Here is a 22,233-nt window from a genome sequence, read left to right on the forward strand (position 1 = left end):
GCAGCTAGCGGCCGTTAGAGGGAGGAGGCAAGCGGAGCCGAGGCGGGAGCGGCTGCGGTGGACGGCGGGAATGCCGGGGGCGAGGCGGCGCTACGATACGCCGCTGGCGGGGACGCGGAGATCCCGTGAGCCGAAGGGAACCGAAAATCCGAGACCGGGCACTTGCTTCATTGAGCCAGAGTGAAGTGCGCGGTTGAGCGCGAAGCCGATCTCCCTTGCCTCCTCGCTACGCCACGTCTGGGGGGGGTGGGGGGTCTTCCCCTTTTCTCGCTACTCCTTCCTTCTGCGGGTTCTTACACTCTTGCCTCTTTGAGGACTCCAATGAGGTTCTGCTGCCACGCCCTCCTGCCTTCGTCCCTGATTGTGTAGATTTAATGGGGACTGGAGTCGCCTGCCTGCAATGTCAGTCTTGGGGCGTCAGCCCCGGAGTGAGGAGTCGGCTCAGCTTGCCAGGAGGGCTCAGCTTGCCAGGAGGCAACGGCCAGGTCAGGACCAGGGCCGGGGGGCGGGGGTGAATCCTTTCCCGCCCCTCGCGTTCTCCTCCAGATCTCACCTAGTCCCGTCAAGTCAGGACCCACGGGGGTAACATTGTGAACCATTTGCCTTAAGGTTGTAAACTAGAGTTGGAAGAGAAGGTACTAGTTTTTGAGAGCGTCAGTTATATGCCAATGGCTGAAAATGAGGTAGGGTTTCAGCCTTTAAGAATACGTGGTAGAAGAAATAGGCACTCTCCCTTAGTTTGGGGTTTCGGTTCTCACTGCATTGTGATGCACAGCCTAGTTTTACCCTCAAGGGCAACATTTTCGGGCTCTTGTCATGATTAGAAAGACAACTGAGATAAGGACCTTTTTTGTTGAAATGAGGAAAGAGGAGCCATTAGATGGAACACTGAGTTGGGTCATGGAGTGTCAACATATGGATCAGAAAAATGTGGGCTATCGATAATATCAGTGAACAGGATATGGAATCCAGAAACAAACTGCTATGCATATACGAGTATTGAATAATAGTAGCTCACATTGGCCCAGCATTTAGGTGTCAAGTACCAGAACACTTTCAAGTTCTATGGTTGAACCCTAAGATAGCTGCAATTATTATCTCGATTTTATAACGTTACCCAGAGCCGTTACTGTTGAAGCCAGGAAGTCTGGACTCCAGAAGTCTTGCTGGTAATCAGTAAACTATATGCTACAAATCACTGCTAAGTGAGGAAAAAGATTATCTGAGAAATAAAGAACCACTGGAGACAGGCTTTTTATCTATCTCCTTTGTCAAATAAATACCAGATGAATCAAAAATTTAAATGTACAGAGTGAAGCCATAAAAATACTACAAGAAAATTAAGGTGAATCTTTTTAATCTTGAGCTGAGAAAGACCTTTGCTAAGTATAACACAAGAACCAGAAACCAGGGGTGCCTGGGTGGCTCAGTCGGTTGAGCGTGGGACTTCAGCTCAGGTCATGATCTCACGGTTCGTGAGTTCGAGCCCTGCGTCAAGCTCTGGGCTGATGGCTCAGAGCCTGGAGCCTGCTTCTGATTCTGTGTCTCCCTCTCTCTCTGCCCCTCCCCCATTCATGGTCTGTCTCTCTCTGTCTCAAAAATAAATAAACATTAAAAAAAAAATTAAAAAAAAAAAAAAAAAGAACCAGAAACCATAACAGAAAAAAATTAGTAAAAATTAAACTCATAAAGATTGTAATAGTCTATATACAATTAATGAACGAATGGAAAATAAATTTGTATCATGTGGGAAAAGGAAAAATATTCCTAACATACAAACAGTTCATTGAATATCAACTTTAAAAACACCACAATAAATAAAATTAGCAAAGGAAATCAATAGGACATTTTTGAACCAAGAAAAAGAAACTTCTAATTAACAAATGAAAAGATGTTCAACATTCCAAACAGAGCCTTTTTGTCCATCAGGGTACATAGGGATATGGGGTTACATTTAACTATATTGTGTACTATTGGTGTTAAAATTGAAATTGGGACAGTCTTATTTACCAAAATTTCATTAGCCTTTGCCCTGAAATCTCATTTCCTAGTCAGTTCGTTCTAAAGACAATAACAGGGGACCCTGGGTGGCTCAGTTGGTTGCGCGTCTGACTGTATCTCAGGTCGAATCTCGCGATCTGTGAGTTCAAGCCCCACGTCAGGCTCCATGCCCATCGCTCGGAGCCTGTTTCGCCTGCCGCTCTGTCTGACTCCTGTCCATTGCCTGTGCCAAAGAAATAAATAAAGGCTAAAAAAAAGTTAAAAAAAAAAAAATAAATAAATAAATAAAGACAATAACAAAAAACATTCATACAGATGTTCCTTACTCCCTTTTTTGTAATAGTTGTTTTAGAAACAACATAAATGCCATCACTAGGACTCTAGTTAAATTACAGTGCATGTGCACAATGGAATTAATTAAGCCATTAAAAACAATGATATAAATCTTTATTTACATGAAAATATGTTCATAGCATATAGGTTCCCCCCTGTAATAAAACAATATAAATTAGCAGGAACAGTGTCATTTTGACATGAATATGTATGTGGATATATGTGGATATAAGGATGCAAAAAGATCTGGAAGGATGTTGGCCAAAATGCAAGAGGTTTCTATTTTGTATTTTGGACTTTTCTATCTTGTTTGAATTTTTTATAATGTATTTACCATTTTTACACACACACACACACAAAAACTTATTTTTAATTAAGGATATGCCAGTAAAAGGGGATCCAGTTGACTGTAGATGCTCATAGATAGATGACCAATGTGAAGTAATTATATTTGGGATCTAAATTCTCAGCTTTTAAGTGTCTGTGAATTTGATTAGATTTATTTATCCCAAGTTAAATAACTCATCACTTGGACATCATGATTCTGACTTCCTAAATTTTTAGGCCTGGGTATTCTTCCTATGTGTTCTCTGTGTACCTCTCATGGTATTTGTCACACTGAATTGTAATTCCCTCTTCTTTCATAGATTGTTCCTACAATATATACCCTTTTCTGCCACATTTATATATTTATTTTCCCGATTCAGTATGTGTCATCTACTTTATTTTGTATGCAGAAAATTTAAGTTTAATGTAGTCATAATGCTAATGAATTATACATATATTAAAGGGATAGTTTCAATAAATTTGACAACTTAGGTGAAATGGACAAATTCCTGAAAAATACCAAAAAAAAAAAAAAAACTGACACAAGAAGAAAAAGAAAAGCTAAATGGCCCAATATCTATTAAAGAAATGTAATTTCTAATCAAAACTCTCCTACAAGGAAAACTCCAGAGCCAGATGGCTACTCTAGTAAATTTTATCAGACTTTTAAAGAAGATAAAAGTATTAATCCTATACATTTCAGACAGCAGAGCAGGAATGAACACTTTGAAACTCATTTTATGAAGCTAATATAATTCTGATATCAAAACTTGACCAGGAAATTTTACAAGAAAATTACAAACCAATACCCCTCATGAATATAGATTTTTAAATTCTTAATGAAATATTGCAAATTAAACCTTGCAGTATAAAGGATAAGATGCCATGGCCAAGGAAGGTGAGGTTAAACATTGAAAAGTTAGTGTAGTTCACCACATTGATAGAATGAAAGAGAAAAACAAAACGATAGTCTCAGTAGATGCAGAAAAAGCATCTGACAAAATTCAAAATCCATTCATGTCAAAAACCTCCAGCAAGTTAAGTATAGAAAGGAACTTTCTCAATAAAACAACAATCATCTTTGAAAAATGTAATAGTGAAACACTAAATCTTTTTCCCCTAAGGTCAGGAGTAACAGAAGACAAGAATGTGTGCTCTCACCACTTCTGTTCAGGGTTATGTTGAAGGTCCTAATCAACGTAATAAAACAATAACAAAATGCATCAAGATTGGAAAGAGTTGTGCTTCCTGATTTCAAAACTTACAACAAAACTACAGTAATCAATATAACTCTAATGCCAAAAACATAGATATGTAGATGTAGATATATAGAGCAGTGAGCTATAATTCAGAGTCCAGAAACACACCTTTACATTTATGGTCAATTGACTTTTGACAAAGGTGCCAAGACAATTCAATAGAGGAAAGAAGAGTCTTTTCAAAAAATGATTTTGGGAAAACTGGAAATTCACATGGAAAAGAATGAACTTGGACTCCTATATATATATGCAAATGTTAAGACGAATCAAAGATCTAAATGCAAGAGCTAAAACTAAAACTCGGAAAAAAACAGCCATAAATCTTAATGGCATTGGATTAGGAAATGGTTTCTCAGATGTGACACCAAAAACACAAACACCAAAGGGGGCAGGGGGGAAACAAGTAAATTGCACTTTATCAAAATTAAAAATTTTTGTGCTTCAAAGAAGACTATGAAAGTGAAAAGACAGCATCTCCTGGTGTTCCTCTCAGGCCGAGCCCTGGCCCCTCACCTGCTCTGCTCCAGATGAAGTGTGAGCACTGCACGTGGAAGAAGGGAGAATTCTGTAAGTTGGCTGATGCCAAAATATTTCTGAGTAACTGCCTGGTATGTGACAGTTGCGTGACTGGAAGAAGGGATCCAGGTTTCCCAACAGAACACCAAGGACTTCTTTTGAATTCTGAAACTTAATAAGAAATGTGATACCTCACAGTACCAGGTGCTGGCAGGGTCAGTGTGTCCTCAGTCTCTGCTTTATTTTGCTGCTAAATTCTGCCTCAGTGTGACTGATACATCTAGAAGATTCTATGGCTTCCTCAAAAGTCTTGGGGTGCACTGTCTTTGATACAACAACTGCTATGGAGTTCAGCATCCTGGAGAGTCAGAAAGAATCTGCTTCAACACCACCAGCATAGTGAGGAAGAGCTGGCATTACCCAGTCTCACCTCCACCAATCCCAGCTGGGTCCCATATTCAGAGCACTTGCTGTCACCACCCCTCCCACCTCTGCACCACCAAGTCTCCTCAACAGATCATGGGCTCCCTGGTGAAGGATTACTTCGCCAGATGGCAGAACCTGTCCCCAGACAAGATTTTTCACATAATTGTGGCCCCTTGCAAAGATAAGAAACCGGAGACCCTTCAAGAAGATTTTCCTATGGCTTCACTTGGTTCCCAGGGTGCTCACTGAGTTTTAACCTCAGGTGAAATTGTTCAGATGATGGAGCAAAGTGACCCCTTGGTGAAAAGATGCTGCCATGGACACCGACGCCTGAAGGAGGAGAAGGTGAGGCACTGTGATGGGCCCAGCTCCAATGGGTACCTGGTGCTCATCTTCAGACACGCAGCCAAGCAGCTGTTTGACAACATGGGGAGGACACCTGCTGCACCCTGAGGAACAAAGACTTCCAGGAGGTCACCCTTGAAAAGAATGGGGAGGTTCTGTTATGCTTTGCTGCTTTCAAAACATCCGGAATATGGTTCTCAAACTTAAGAAGAGCAAGCTCCCATACCACTTTGTGGAAGTGCTCACATGGACCAGGGGATGTTTAAACAGCAGAGGCTAAGCCCAGACCGAGGACGGGCATACAGAAAAGGCACTGCCGCGGCACATGAAAGGCTTCTATGCTGACATCCCCATGCAGCCCCCTAGACGAGCGCCCACATGCAGCAGCTGTACCAGGAGTGGCTGAACAGGGCCAACTCCCCCAGAATCCAGGAAGCCCTGCACACTGTGTGCCAAGGCCAGGGCTCCCTGCCATCAGCTGAGACATCAAGTGGTCAAGGTGGAGAAGGCTGGGAAGCAGGCCCTATCAGTTGCCCAAGGAGGGAGGAGCAACTGAGTGTGGGCATCAGAGACACTAGAGGAAAACTGCTCGGCTTCTCAGTTACTACGTTATTCAGAATTCTCTACCCTATATTTGTTTGTGACTCCCTCACGCAGTTTGATTTGGTGCTATCTTTGTAATATGTGTGCAAGTGCAATATTTTAACATGAAACAAGGACTGCCCCAATTGAAGTATCCTTTTGTCTTAAGACTGAAAAATGGCACCTGTGTAGCTCAGTTGGTTATGCGTTTGACTTTTTGATTTCACCTCAGGTCATGATCTCACAGTCATGAGCTCAGGCTCTGTGCTGGGCTTGGAGTCTGGTTAAGGCTCTCTCTCACTCTCTTGCTCTCTCTCTAAAAAAAAAAAAAAAAAAAAAAAAAAAAAAAAAAAAAAAAAAACTGAAAAATATCCCAAAGAACAAGAATGAAGACACACTACTATCTTTTAGGCTTAAAAAAAATCCAAAAAACGTCCTGTGAAGAGCTAAGACCTCCCCCCACCCCGCCAGAAGTTCAGATTCGTGTGTCTCGGAGAGATTTGATATGGAAATGAAGACAGGAGGCAGGCAGGCTGCAGGGGCCTGTTGTGGGGCCACCAGTCCACAGTCTGCCTACTTTGCTCTTAGTTTTACCTACTTGCATTACTCCTGAAAATGTTTTTGTCAGAACATGAATAAATTGCAACCTTTTGGAATTGAGAGCTTATATATAAATCTGGATTTCCAGCTTTTCTGGAACAGTGGTCCACATTCCTCACTACTATGGTTTCCAGAGTGCAGTGGCAGCCTCCTTCTGGGACCAGACCTCTAACTCAGAGGCCCTGTGGGTGCTGGTGGCTTAGGCCCCAGACTTGCACTTTTACATTCAGCCTTTAAGGTGAATTCACCTTAAGGCAGGGGAAGTCTGGCAAGGCTAACAGGCACTACAGATAGAAGGTGGAGGCCGGAGACAGGCTGCCCACTTAGGCCAGGCTGTGTGGTCAGGAAAACAGCTATCTTAGTCCCTTCCCTGTGGGGTTAGCAGCAGAATGTGTCCTGATCCTGCTGTGGTCCTGCCTGTCCCCTACCTTGCTTCTTTCATCCTGCAGCCTGCGCAGGAAGCTGTGCAGGAGAACCTTAAAGAAGAGAGAACAGTTTACCCACAAAGAGAAAGGGCTAGTGAGCAGCCAGAAATGTACAGAATCACAACACTCCGCATCAGAACTCATCCCTGAAATGAAAGACATCTGAGAATGGCCTGCAGTTGGTTTTTCAAAGCACTTGGATTTTGTTAACCTGAGCGATGATGTTCTTCCTGAGCCCTCCATGCTCTAAAGCCTTAGCAGGCTCAGTTTCCTTCATCATATTCTGTATCATATTGTACCTGTAAACCTATCCAAGTTGATGGCTGGATATTGTGTGAAATTGTATATTTTGGGGGCACCTGCCTGGCTCCATTGGAAGAGTATGTGACTGTTCATCTCAGGGTTGTGAATTCAAGCCCCATGTTGGGTATAGAGATTACTTAAATAAAACTTTTTTTTTAACTTGTATATTTTTTTCTTTCAATCTGTTCACAATCAGGTTTCATCCTCCATGGTAATTGATATAGAATACAGTTGAAGAATATGGAAGAAAAAGTGAAGAGACAACCTACAGAATGGGGGGAAATATTTGAAGATCATATCTGATAAGGACTTGTATTCAAAATATATAAAGAACTCTTACAATCAACAATAAAAAGACAAGCTAATAGAAATGGACAAAGGATTTGAATAGGGATTTCTCCAAAGAAGATGTACAAATAGCCAATAAACACATGAGAAGATAATCAACATCATTTGTCATTAGGGAAATATAAAAACCATGATGAGTACCATTTTACACCCACTAGGATGGCAATAATAAAAAAGATGGACAATAACAAGCATTAGTGAAAATGTGGAGAAATAGGAACGCTCATACCCTAGTGGTGGGAATGTAAAATGGTGCTTTGGGAATAGGTTGGCAGTTCCTCCAGAGATTAAAACATAGAGTCACCATGTGACCTAGCAATTCCACTCCTACTGAATTTGAAACACAGCCGTACAAACATTTGTATACAAATATTCATAGCAACACTATTCATAATAATCAAAAGGTAGAAACAACCAAAAACCCATTAGCTGATGAATGAATAAACAAAATGTAGTATATCTATGCAATGGAATATTACTCAGCCATAGAAATGGAGTACTGATTCAAGCTACCACCTGGATGAACCTTGAACACGTTATATGCTAAGTGAAAGCTACATATTGTATGATTCCATTTATATGAAATGTCCAGAATAAGCAAATCCATAGGGAGTAAGAAAATAGATTAGTAGTAGACAGGGGCTTGGAATGGGGACAAGGGGGGAAGTAACTGTTAGTGAAAACAAGGTTTATATTTGGAGTGATGAAAATATTTTGAAATTAGATAGTGATGAAGTTGCACAGCTTTGCAAAACCACTGAATTATACACTTGAATGGATTTTATGGTATGTGGATTATATCAATAAAAAAATTGGAAAGAAGTAAAACTGTAGTCACAGACAACATGATTGTATACATAGAAAAGCCTATGGAATATACAAAAGAGCTACTAGAACTAATAATTTAGCAAGTCATAGGATACAGGGTCAATATACAAAAATCAATCCTACTTCCATATACCAGCAACACACAATTGACAAATGAAATTGAAAGCAATACCATTTATAATGTATCCAAAAATATTAGAAACCTAGGAATAAACATGACAAAAAATGTGCAAGACCTCTGTACTGAGAACCACAAAACATAGTGGAGGGAAATTTTAAAAGAAATGGAGAAAAATGTCATATTTATAGATAGTAAGACTCTATCATTAAGCTCTTCATTCTTCCTAAACTGATTTGTACATTCAATCTAATCCCTATCAGAATTCCAGCAGGCTCTTTTTGGATTTTGTGGGGGGTTTTTCGTTTGTTTGTTTTTTGGGGGGAGCATTTTTTTAGGCATAGACAAAGTAATTTTATTTTATTTTTAAAAAATTTTTTAAACATTTTTATTTATTTTTGAGACAGAGAAAGACAGAGCATGAGCAGGGGAGGGCAGAGAGAGAGGGAGACACAGAATCTGAAGCAGGCTCCAGGCTCTGAGCTGTCAGCACAAAGCCCGATGCAGGGCTTGAACTCATGGACTGTGAGATCATGACCTGAGCTAAAGTCAGACACCCAACTGACTGAGCCACCCAGGCACCCCTAGACAAAGTAATTTTAAAATTTATCTTAGGGGTGCCTGGGTGGCTCAGTTGGTTAAGCATCCAACTCTTAATTTTAGCTCAGGTCATGATCTCACCATTCAGGAGTTCGAGCCCCACACTGGGCTCCATGCTGGCAGTGGGGAGCCTTCTTGGGATTCTCTCTCTCTCCCTCTCTCTCTCTGCCCCTCCCGCACTCACCCTCACACACTCTCTCTAAAAAATAAACTTAAAAAAAATTTATCTTAAAAGCTGAAGGACCTAGAGTAGCCAAACAATATGTAAAAAGGACAATGTTGTAGGACTTATTACCTGATTACAAGATTTCTATAAAGTTACAGTAAGCAAGATAGTGTGTTACTGCATAAGGATAGGCTAGTAAATAAACAGATTCAAGTCTACAAATAGAATGCCACATATGCAGTCATTTCATTTTTTACTAAGGCACTAAAGCAATTAAATGTGAAAGTTGTTGCTGTTGTCTTAAAAAATACTGCTAAAACAATTGTATATCTATTCGCTTTTTTTAAAAAAGAACTTAGGCCCTATTTAACTCCATATACAAAAATTAATTAAAGATGGTTCGAAGGCCTAATATAAAACCCAGACCCATAAAACGTCTAGAAGAAAACATAATTATAACTCTGGAGTAGGTATATATTTCCTGCATGGGGTACAAAAGGCACTAATCATAAAAGAAAAATTTGACAAGTTGGACTTCCATCAAAATTTAAATGTCCGTTCCTCAAAGACAGCATTACACCGAAGGCTGGGAAATATGCACCACCATGTATCTAGCAAACGACTTGTATCAAAAATATAAAAACTCCTACAAGTTAATAAAAGTTAAGTTATGAGGGGCGCCTGGGTGGCGCAGTCGGTTAAGCGTCCGACTTCAGCCAGGTCACGATCTCGCGGTCCGTGAGTTCAAGCCCCGCATCGGGCTCTGGGCTGATGGCTCGGAGCCTGGAGCCTGTTTCCGATTCTGTGTCTCCCTCTCTCTCTGCCCCTCCCCCGTTCATGCTCTGTCTCTCTCTGTCCCAAAAATAAATAAACGTTGAAAAAAAAATTAAAAAAAAATTAAGTTATGAATAATAACTCACTGTAGCTAATAATATCTCAACAAAGTGGGTATAGAAGGAATGAACCCGAACATAATAAAAGCAATATATGACAAGCCCACAGTTAACATCATACACAGCAGTGAAAAGCTGAAAGATCTTCTTCTAAGATCAGGAACAAAACAAAGATGCCCACTCTCAGCACTTTTATTCAACATAGTATTGGAAATCCAACTAGTAATGAGAAAGTTGCTAGGTGCCCCCATACTCAGAACAAACGCAGATATGGGATCCTGAGGGATAAATCCAAACTGCAGAAAAGCTTGGTAAGCTATCAAACAACAAATAGATTTGTCTACTATGGCAGGTAAATGAAAGAAATAATTGCTATAAAACTGAAGGCTTTGATATTGTGGAGCTAACAAAGTTCACATTCCAAGTAAGTGGAACAATGAGGTCCTTAGAAACCTAATAGGAAATTGTTTCACAAGTTTAAATTTAAATGAAAAAAAAAAAAAGTGAGAACATTTGGAAAATTTGAGCAAGAAAAGAATGCTCTAGGATATGGGGATTCTTTGAATAAAAAGCAGGCATTCCAGTATTGCTTTTTACATTTAATACTTTGTTGCCAGAGCCAGAAATAATGTAGAGGAATAAGCTTGTATTTCAGAATGTCAAGGGAAAAAAGTTATATGTCATATGGCTCAGTGGTAGACAAAACTATTTTTGTCTTCTTAAAATCTCACATACCTTCTCCTTTTCTCCTCTCTTCTTTCCTATTTCACCATTCTACTTTTCCTTCTTGTTCTCTGTCATCCCCTTCATATTTTCTCTTTTTCCTTAAGGTCAGGTTTCTCAACCTTAGTTTCCTTTTTGACTCCTGAAGGAGACAATTAAGATATTCTTTTCCTGATTGCTCCCCTGCTCCCTATGGGATCTTAAGCCACAGAGATCCTGTACATCTGTTTATATACTATGGCTCTTTGGAGAGCCACAAACAATTGTAATATCTCAGGTTTTTTGCCCATCAAGAATTCATGCTCCATATAATAAGCTCGTTTAAGGGAAGGACAATGATTAGTTTACCACTGTATACTCTTGTGCTTGATATAATTCTTGGGACATAGTAGGGAATCAATAAATAAGGTGAATTGGGTTAAAAGTGAAAAATGACCTCTGCTACAAATTTATCAGTTGACTGAACTAATATTCTTGGATCATTTTTAGAATGTGCTACCTACTACTGATTACTGCACAACACCTCCACATTCCAAGACTGTCTTCCTCGTGACTTGATGGAAACTTGGAAAGCATTCTAATCACAAAAGCAGTGCATTTGCAGCCGATTCCAAAGGTGGGTTACTTAATACAGCTAATTTCATATATCATAACTGATTTTTCTTTCCTAGTTTCAGTTTCAGATACTGATCACTTCCTAAATTTTTCACTAACTTCTGATGCTATATAGCCTCTCTGGTACTTATAACCCATTATTCAAGTTTGTCAGTTTCAGTTGCGGTGCAAGAATTCGAGAATGAAAAGAAGGTAAAGGCACTGTAGGAGAGGGAGAAAAGAAATAGAGGTCATTAAACTTTTCTGTTTCTTTTTCATCTGTAAGAGCTCTTCTAGCTCTAAGATTCTGTGATCCTGATGGTTATGCTTTGAGTGGTTCAGAAAGCATTTTGGCAATCTGTGGAGATGTCACTCGTTGCCTCAAGATTAAGGTGGCAGTGCTACCAGCATTGGTGGGTGAGGCCAGGGATGCTAAGCATCCTGCAGTACATGGGACTTTGGGCAGTTCAGGTCCTCGGAAAAGAGGACACCAGGACAGAATTAGATGTGCAAGAGATTTATTGGGGAGAATCGCTGTTAAGAATAAAGGAGAGAGGGGCGCCTGGGTGGCGCAGTTGGTTAAGCGTCCGACTTCAGCCAGGTCACGATCTCGCGGTCCGTGAGTTCGAGCCCCGCGTCGGGCTCTGGGCTGATGGCTCAGAGCCTGGAGCCTGTTTCCAATTCTGTGTCTCCCTCTCTCTCTGCCCCTCCCCCGTTCATGCTCTGTCTCTCTCTGTCCCCAAAATAAATAAACGTTGAAAAAAAAAAATTAAAAAAAAAAAAAAGAATAAAGGAGAGAGGAAGAAGTAGGCCAGGAGTGCCTTCAGACTGACGCAGCTCTGCTACACATGAAAGGAGAGAGAGAAGGAAGCAAGGTTAGGTAGGAAGAGCCTCAGGCTGCCATATGGCTCTGAGAAAGTCTTAGCCAGGCAAATCGGGAGCCTAAGAGCAAAAACAGATCCCCAGTTGACGTCCCAATCTGGGCAGGCATGGCCTCCCACTAATACCATCAGTGGGGAGAAATCAAGGGAGGTAAGGCTGTAGCATAAATGTTGTGGTGAATTCCCAAAGTATGGCACTAAAAGACTGTCAGCTAACCACATGCCTCACTGCAGGCACTCTCGCTCTCTCACTCTTGCTCTCTCTCTCTTTCTCTTTTATTTTAGAGATAGAGCATGAGCATGGGAGAGAGACCGAGGGAGAGAAAGAATCTCAAGCAGGCTCCACATGCAGCATGAAGCCTGACAAGGAGCTCAATCCCACAACCTTGGGATCATGGCCTGAGCTGAAATCGAGAGTCAGATGCTCAACCGTCTGATCCGCCCAAGTGTCCCTCTTTTTTAAGGAAAACAAAATGACACTTTACCCAGAAACCATTGCCTGTAAAGCAAGAGAACAAGGTGATATAAACAAGAACATCATTTGAAACATGCCAAGGTGATTATTTTGATGCTTTTCCTTTCTTCTTTCTTTTTCTTTTCTAGGTTAAAGTTGGATGCAGAATAAATCTGGGGAGACAAGGCTTGAGATTAGAGATCCAGCATGGAAAATACGATGAATTAACTTCCTGGGCTACATGAGTACTCACATTTCTGAGCTACAAGGGGTTTGTTTTTTCTTTTGACCTCAAAAGACATTTGGGAACTTTGGGAAAACTACGTGGCATCTTTTAAGTTATGCTTATGATTGTCAAGAGGGATAGCCTCAAACTTTAAAAGAGGTGGCACCGTCTGGCTTCCAGTATCAATAACCTTATCACAGATCCACCCCTGTGCTTCTTGTTCAGACTTTTTGAGGGTCCCACCTCACTGTCAACCTCATTCGCCTTCATAGTTTTAGCATTACAGCTAACCATTTTTTTAGTTGATGGTCTGCAAACCTTTGCAGATGATGTGAAATCTTCATGTCAACATTAACAAATGCTTTACTAGTTTCTCTATTTGACCAGCAGGTGCTTCTGAAGAGGCCAGCTTGGGAGGAAATGTCTTGGCATAATTCTTAATTTGTATCTTGACTTTTAGAGGTAGACTAATGTCATTTTTAATCGCTGCTGGAGGCATTTTGTCAAAGGATTGCTTTTTGGTTCCTTCATCTTCATCATCTGCTTCATCTTCTTCAGAGGTCTCGTTTCCTGATATTTCTGTAGCTTTACAAGACTTTGCATCTCTTATTTCTTGTCCTCTTCATGATTTCTTCACTTCTGTTTTTCCTTTCCCATCTTTCCAGCAGGTTGGTTCTCTCTTGAAGATCTGAGCCGTGCATCATATGGCCACCGTAAAAGACCCCTTATACCACACTGACACATTTCTCCACTCATGTTCTGGGAGCAGCTCTTCTACGATGTCTCCAGATTCTGTTCCTGAGCTAAAGCTTAGAAGAAGGAGATTACTGGGACAAACTACACCCCCATCACTCAGTCGGTCTCAGGGCCGCAACTACTCCTCATTCTCCTCCTCCACTACCCATTCCACATCCTACTCTCCTTTGCCTGTCACCTCTGCAGGTCTTAGTGGCTTACCTGGGTGTGACTCAAATCCTTATTTCTTATGAGAATGTATTGGTAATTATACCCTTCTCAGGCAGGGATTCCCGCACATGTCCTTCCATAGTTCTAAGTACGTATCAGGAGACCTTCAAGTGAATCACCTAGGGTCCACATGTATTTTTCCCTGTCCATTATGTGAAAGCAGCCCTTCCTCTTCCTGTTGATCTAGGTCATTTACTCTTGCCAAGATGGGGACTCCTCTTCTTGCCTGCTGGTGGCTGGACACAAAAAGTCCAAAGTGCCCGAACAGTAGCCATAGTTTACAGGTCAGTGGGACTCTTGTTGTGTTCTCTGACAAAAAAAAAAAAAAAATGCACTCATTTTGGGGGACCAGAGTTGTGGGAACAGGAAGCACAGTCTCCCAATGACTCATTGAGATGCTAAGTGGGGCCACTTCTGCTCCCTCCATCTTTTTCCTGGACCCATATTTTCTTCCTATTAGGGGCATTGCCAATCAGAGGTCTCTGATATAGTGTATATACTGCATCCTGAAGGATGGCACTCAATCCTTGTGGACTGTTGCCTCTAAACTGGCACCGCAGCTGTGCCTTCAGTAGGTTGTCTAGTGCTCTTATCAGGCTGTCTGCTTCTGGGTAGCGCAGTAGGTGGTACAACCAGTAGATGCCTCGGTCATGAGCTTCAAACCCACATCACCTTTCCTGTGAAGTGGTTCCCCCGTTTGGATGCTATGTTGAGTTAGATCCCGTGCCAGTGGATAGGGCCTTCTGTAAGCTCCTAGAGAGTAGTACGGGCTGAGGCTCTGTAGGCAAAATAGGCAAACCCATACCCAGATAGGTGTTTGTCTCTGTGAGGATGAACTACTGGTCACTCCAAAATGGAAAAGGCTCAGTGTTGTTGACTTGCCACCAAATGGCTTGTTTATATCAAGTAAAATGCCATATCGGGAGCTTAGTGTTGGTCTCTGTTGCTGGCAAGTTAGACCTCCAGAGAGAGAAGCAGCTAGGTTGGCCTCGGTAAGTGGGAATTCACGCTGTTGGATTCATGTGTAGCCTCTATCTCTGCAAACATTGCCATTCCACTCGTGTGTCCATTGTGCCAGTTTTGGGGTAGACCGTGACAAAGTGTGGCTAACATCGACTAGTAGAATCTTTGTATCTACTTGGTTGTTCCACACCTTTTTCAAGGTTGATTCTTTCCGGTTGGAATAAACATGGGATGCAGAAAGCTTCACCCTTTGCGACCACGCTATTCTGTCTGTCCTGTCCACATGCCTCTACTCCAGAACTCCTTGTCTCCAGTCTCCCAGTCTTTTCTTTCAAAGTCCTGACCAGCTGACCAGGCCATTACCACTGCCCAGGCAACCGTAAAAATTCTCATCACAGGTACTTCTCTCATACAAAGTGGATGGCCAGCTATACTGCCTGAAGCTCTGCCCACTAGGAAGATTTTCTCTCTCCGCTGTCTTTTAGGGACACCACTGAATATGGCTGTGATGTGCTGCCATCCATTTTTTAGTTTCTACCCACGTATCAAGCCAACCCATTCATAATCAAGCTTGAGCTTTTTTCTTCTCCCTTAGCTGGCCATACAGCCTGAGGGAGGGGTGCTGGTATAGTGGGTGATACGGGGGCTGGACTACTAGCTTATGCCGTTAACTCATGCCCTGGGATGTGATTTCGAATGCATCATTTCCACGTTACGATGAACTGCTGTTGGGCCCATCAACTTTATGATTGGGCTTATCTGACAGAATTCAGCTCATGGTGGTACTTCTGGACTTGGTGCCTCACAGTCAAGCTTTCTGCCTCCACTGGGGCCCAATACCAAGCCAGTGGCTGTTTCTTGAGAGGAGTAAAATCTTCTGCTACAGATGGCCTGGCCTTGCTCCAAAATCCCAGAGGACTATCTTGTGATCTCCTACTGGGACTTGCTTTAAATTCCACACTGCTGCAGAGCCCATTGCTGGTGTAGGCTTCACTTAGAACTGGCAACCTTCCATGTCACCCAGGATATGAGCCAGAGTGGTATTCCGAGGTGTGGAATTTGTGCTTTTGGAACCCAAAGAGGCCCACCAGGCATTGTGCTTCATTACAGTACGAGATGCAAGATACAGAAATTTGTCTTTTACTCTGGAGGGGATGCCTCCACATGCCACTGACTGTTGGACCTCTAAAAAACGTTACTGAATCTTCTTAGGGTTTATCTCCCACCCTCTGGACGCATGTGTCTTACCAAGTCCTCTAGCCTACAAGCCAACTCTTGCTCTTCCTACTTAACCAGTATATTATTGGCATAACGTATCTGTAATGGTCTACAGGGTATTCAGACAGTCCAGATCTCTTCAGACTGTATTACAATAGAGGGTAGAGGAATCAACATAGTCCTTGGACAAAACTGGAAATAAATATGATCTCTTCCACATGAATGTGAATTCCTTCTCAGCCATATTTCTGACTGGAATATAAAAGAATGCATTCACCAAATCAGTGGCCACATAACCATGTACCTGAGGTTTTCTTAATGTACCCTACCAATGACAGCATGTCCAACACAGCTTGAATTGGAACTACTACTTGGTTAAATTTGCTGTGGTATTCTACGTTCACCTATTAGTGCACAGTGGCACTGATCACCACCATCAACCCTGGGACACGGTATCATTTTTGATTATGTTAGCTGGCGTGGGGAACAATTTCAAAGGCTTCCAGTTGGCCTTCCTCACGTGAATCCATGGTGTGATGGTGACACTTTGGGTCTCCACTTATCCTACTTCTCTCAGCAACGAGGTCCAAAGCTCCTTGAAATGACTGACATTCCCCTTCCCCCATAGTAAGTGCCCTCCTCAAGTAAATGCCATGGGTCCCTTTGGGGAGTGATGAAAAATCATTACAATATACACTTTCCACAGTGTTGTAGAGTCCTTCTCGTAGCCACTTATTAAGTGGACTCCAGATCTGAAAATTGGCTCAAATTCAGGAACCGAGCAACATACCCTGACTTTTTATTGAGATAACTGCCCCTCCATTCTTGCCTGCTGCTGATTATAGATGTTAAGCTGCACCCTTATTAGCTGCTTACCTATTTTGACCCTAAGGTAAGGTGACCATCTTGTCCAGTTTTTTCTAAGTTCCAAGAGAGGTCTTCTTTTTTTTTTTTAATTTTTTTTTTCTCAACGTTTTTATTTATTTTTTTTTTGGGACAGAGAGAGACAGAGCATGAACGGGGGAGGGGCAGAGAGAGAGGGAGACACAGAATCGGAAACAGGCTCCAGGCTCTGAGCCATCAGCCCAGAGCCCCGCATCGGGCTCGAACCCACGGACCGTGAGATCGTGACCTGGCTGAAGTCGGACGCTTAACCGACTGCGCCACCCAGGCGCCCCCCAAGAGAGGTCTTCTTGCTCTCACATGTAGGCTTTAGCTGTTTGTAAACAGCCCTCAGTTTCTCATTCTCTCTCTGCATGGTATCAGTGCGACTTAGGAATAACTGGCCAACTCCACTGCTTTCTAAGCATTGCTCTCCCCATGTCTTTCAAATCCCCAGAATGTCACACAGGCAAGGATGTCCCCACACTGGGAGAAAACTGTAGTTTGTTTTGTTTGACCTTCACCAGTTGTTTCGCCGTTTTGAAAAATTACATCATCAACAGCAACACTGATATTTGAATCACCAATACGATATGCCTGTATCTGAATTTGTGTATATATCTCATGTGTACATATGAATATGCTTTCTTAGCCCTTATTTCAAAATGTAAATATAAATAAAATTGCTATCAATATTCCCTTGAGTACCGTTTTCTCTAAAATCTAAAATCACTTATTTTAAGCATATGGAATTCTCCACATTCCCATTGTTGGTGGGAATACAAAACAGTATAACTTCTGTAGGCAGAATTTGGCAATATCTAGCAAAATTAAAAGTTCACTTTGACCTTTGACCCAGAATCGTACTTCTAGGAATCAATCCCAAATAAAACATGACAAAAATATCGAATTATGAAAATGCAAGGATATTCATTACAGTAATATTTGTTTATAGTATGAGACTTCTTTCAATCCAAATGGTCACCAGTGGCGGATTGGTTTAAATACATTGTAGTAAAGCCACACAGTGGAGTATTATGCAGCTGTAAAAAGGTTATAACTCTATACGTTGTTACAGAATGATCCTAGGACATGTTAAGTTGGAAAAAAAAAAAAGCAAGGTAGAGAATAGCGGTATGTAGTGTGTTCCTTTCATGTAAGAAAGGAAGGACAAAAAATAAAATCCTAAACTTTCTTCAGTTATATTTTTATTAATACTGATACTATTGTTTGGAAAATAGTTCTATGCATACATACAGATAAAGCAAGTAAGTGATTGTTAGTATCATTAAAGAACTATGAATTTTGGTGGTAGAGGAACAATATACAAATATAAAATCAAAGAAGTAAAATTTCTGTAATCTCACTGTAATCTCACACTTAAATTAGAAGCATTAGTATGTTCTTAAGATATAATTTTCTCTTTTAAAACATGTATTTCCTAGCTCTTTCCACTGAAAAAAAAGCCTAAGAAAACCAATCATTGCAATGAGTCCTCCTACCACCCAGGTTATGATTTAAAAACTTATTTCCCTGTAAAAGGAACTGAAGAATAGCAGATTATGCCACCCTAAAATATGCCATTTAAGAGTAAGGATGGGGGCGCCTGGGCAGCTCAGTCGATTTGGGCTCAAGTCATGATCTCACAGTTCGCGAGTTCAAGCCCTGCCTCACGCTCCACACTAACAGTGCAGAGCCTGCTTGGGATTCTCTCTCTCCCCTCTCTCTGCCCCTCCCCTGCTTGTGCTCACTCACACTCTCTCTGTCTCAAAATAAACTTTAAAAAAGATAATTTTTAGCTGAAGATGAGAAAAAGGAGAAAAAGGAAATATAAGACAAGCTCTCTGCCCTTTCCCTATTTGCCTAAAAGCAGGACAAAAACTTGTAAAAGTGTTCCCTCCCCTTCTTCTCTCCCACCCCATATACCAGGAAAGGCATCAGTCACCAGAGACAACTCTAGACCCTTACCATCCCGAAGAAGGCACCAGAAGTATCATATGGAATAATCTCTGCTAAAACTAGCCCTTATCTACCATTAGTTTCCACATAAGGACCTTCCCACAATTTGCCACCCTTAGAAGCCCAAAGTCCTTTTCCTTTGTCTTGTCACTTCTCTACAAATTATCGTTCTTTTCTAAGATGCTACAAATTCTAGCCAGTCCTTTTGAGTTACTCATCGCTGAGTACTCCCGCAAGGATGGATGTATGATGGCACGTTTTAATAAGCTTGTTTGTCTTCCTCTTGCTAAGCTATCTTTTGTGTAAATTTGCAGGGCCTCAGTCGATAAGCCTATGACTGGAGGAAAATTCTTCCCTATAGAACCATGTCTCCTTTAAGAAATAGTTGACTCTAGGGTTGGGGTGGGAAATATAAGATGAGCCTGAAGTATCTTTTCATACCCAAAAGCAAGGAAGTCAGCAAAGGTTGTTCAAGTTGGGTTGGAAGAACTAAGGAGCCAACTTGAAGAGGCTCCATCTGACCAAAAATGAGCCCACTTAAGCATCATAATGAATAATGACTGAAGTGAATTAAAAATATCAAATACATTAAGATCCACGAGCGCATAATGACACTCAAAAGTAAAAATTTGTAGTGTAAATTTATTTGGAGACTAATTTATAAAGTCAAAGGAATTCAAGTGAGCATTTACACTGCTTTTCCTTGCAAATTGTATTTCCTATACAGATATGTGAAGAAATTTTTTTAAGATTTTATTTTTAAGTAATCTCTACACCCAACCGTGGGGCTCAAACTCACAACCCTGAGGTCAAGAGTTGCATTTCTTTAGATTTCAAATAATAAATGCAGGAAAAAAGTTATAAAACTTAGGATATCACCATTTTGCATCTCTTCATGAAATAACGGACCAAAGTAATGATTATTAGGGTCTGCTAAGACCATTGGTAAAAGGCTGATAGGAAACTCGCAGAGGACAAAGTATGCTGTCAACACTTGAACCCACAAATCAACCTTTATATCAGAAAAAGAGAAACAGCCAGATATTGATGTGCTTTCTGCTATGATGCAATGAAAAGGGCATGACATTACCTGTGAAATATTCCTGCCCTCCCCAAAATCAAACCTGAATATCCTCAAGCCTCTAGATCTAACAGCCAGATTATAGTAACTATTACAGAGATAAAAGGAACATGACAAAATGACAACAGAGCAACACAATCAGCAAAATTCTGACTGTAAGAAATTATGTGACAAATGACCCAGTTTCTTCAACAAATAAATGGTAGGAAACAAAAAAAAGAGCAGAATCATTACAGACTGAGAGATTTAAGAGATATATCAACGTAATGCAATGTTTAAACTGATTCAGACAAACAAATCCATCGTAAAAAAAAAAAAAACATGCAAATCTGAGAAAATTTTAAACTCTGAATATATTATATTCAGGAATTATAGTTAAACTTTTGTTAAGTGATATAGTGGTATGTGATTATGTTTTTTTTAAGTTAAAATAATTATGAATGAAACAATACATCTGGGTACTATCTGGAATTTGCCTTAAAATAATCTGAAAAGGGGGGGAGGGGCCCTGGGTGGCTCAGTCGGGTTAAGCGTCTGACTTTGGCTCAGGTCATGATCTCACACTCCATGAGTTCGAGCCCAGCGTCGGGCTCTGTGCTGACAGCTCAGAGCCTGGAGCCTGCTTCGGATTCTGTGTCTCCCTCTCTCTCTCTCTGCTCCTCCCCAGTTCATGCTCTCTCTCTCAAAAATAAAATGAACATTAATAATAAAAAAAAAATTTTAATAAAACAAATCTGAAAAGGTGGGGATATGATACAGCCCAATAATTCTCAAACTTTAGCGGACCTACAAATCAACTGGAGAGATTGTTAAAACACAGATTCCTGGGCCCTACCTCAGAGATTCTGATCCAGCAGTCTGGGGTGAGTCCACTGAATTTGCATTCCTAACAATCTCCCAGGTGACGCTGATGCTGCTGGTCCAGGAGTCACATTTCATTGGTAAGGATGAAAAAGATTGGTTACTGATAAGTGATCACTGATAAACCTGGGTATTAAACGTTCAGTTCCTTTTTTTTTTTGTAATGGGTAAAGTCTATACCCATTGTGGGACTTGAACCCATGACCCAGACATCAAGGGTCATATGTTCTACCAACTGAGCCAGCCAGGTACTCTAAGCACGTAGTTCATTGTACTTAATATGATTCTGAACCCAATTCCAATATGTGTATGGTGGGGAAGGGTGGGCTTCCCACACCACCAAGCAATTCTCCAGGTACCAGCTGAATGACCTACAGTTCAACTCAATTCTGACACTATCTACCTGGAGACAGCATCAGATTCCACGAGTTCAGGGGTCAGTCCCACAAGACTGAGTCCCCTACCCGATCCCCTTTAGATGCCAATCACAAGCCTAGGTTATCACCTGTGCTTCTGGCTGACAGGCTATAGATTGGAGGTTCCCAGGACCCCCTCCTTGGGTTTGATGAATTAATTTGCTAGAGTGGCTCACAAAACTCAGAGAAACTTTTTTTATTTTTATTTTTTATTTTTTTGAGAGAACATGCAAGCAGGGGAAGGAAAGAGAGCGAGAGAGTGAGAGAGAGAGAGAAAGAGAAAGAATCCCAGGTAGGCTCTGTCAAACACAACTCAACACGGGGCTCGAACCCATGAACCATGAGATCATGACCTGAGCTGAAACCAAGAGTTGGACACTTAACTGACTGAGCCATCCAGGCGCCTCTGAGAGAAACTTTTTACTTGCTAGATTACTGGCTTATTAAAAAAAGGACATAACTCAGGAATCACCAGATGGAAGAGATACACAGGGCAAAGTATGGGGAAGGGGCACAGGGCTTCCTTGCCCTCTCCCGGTGCACCATTGTCCCCACATCTCCACGTGTTCAACTCTTCAACCAAGACAGAAGCTCTCCAAACCCTGCCCTTTTTATGGAGGCTGTATTACATAGACAGGACTGATTAAATCACTGGCCATTGGCAAGTGATTCACCCTCCAGCATCTCTCCCCTCCCCAGAGGGACTGAAAGTTCCGACTCTCTAATCACATTAGTCCCTCTGGTGACCAGCCACCGTCCTCAGGTGCTTTGCCACAGTCACCTCATTAATATTAACAAAAGTCACCTTTACTGCTCTCCTTCCTTCAAAAATTCCAAGGGTTTTAAAAACTCTACGCCAGAAACCAAATATCTGTGTATATGTGTACGCATGTGTGTGGATTGCAATATCACAATACTATTCCCCCTACTTTAGCATAT

At 41.3% G+C, this 22,233-nt stretch overlaps 2 long non-coding RNA genes and 1 pseudogene across 2 annotated transcripts; 2 read left to right on the forward strand and 1 right to left on the reverse strand.

Moving 5' to 3' along the window:
* The first annotated feature begins 33 nt into the window (after window positions 1-33).
* Window positions 34-17,672, forward strand: LOC123592094. Its single transcript, XR_006709588.1, has 4 exons — window positions 34-485; window positions 11,283-11,409; window positions 12,872-17,031; window positions 17,283-17,672. It is a non-coding gene; the product is annotated as an uncharacterized LOC123592094 (long non-coding RNA).
* LOC123592096 lies at window positions 2,090-21,778 on the reverse strand. Its single transcript, XR_006709590.1, has 3 exons — window positions 21,767-21,778; window positions 13,155-13,161; window positions 2,090-2,194 (listed from the first exon to the last, which is right to left on the reverse strand). It is a non-coding gene; the product is annotated as an uncharacterized LOC123592096 (long non-coding RNA).
* On the forward strand, window positions 4,128-7,257 carry LOC123592093 (annotated as a pseudogene).
* Window positions 21,779-22,233: the final 455 nt, after the last annotated feature.

This window comes from Leopardus geoffroyi, chromosome B4, assembly GCF_018350155.1.
Source record: "Leopardus geoffroyi isolate Oge1 chromosome B4, O.geoffroyi_Oge1_pat1.0, whole genome shotgun sequence".
In the NCBI taxonomy this organism is placed as follows: domain Eukaryota; kingdom Metazoa; phylum Chordata; class Mammalia; order Carnivora; family Felidae; genus Leopardus; species Leopardus geoffroyi.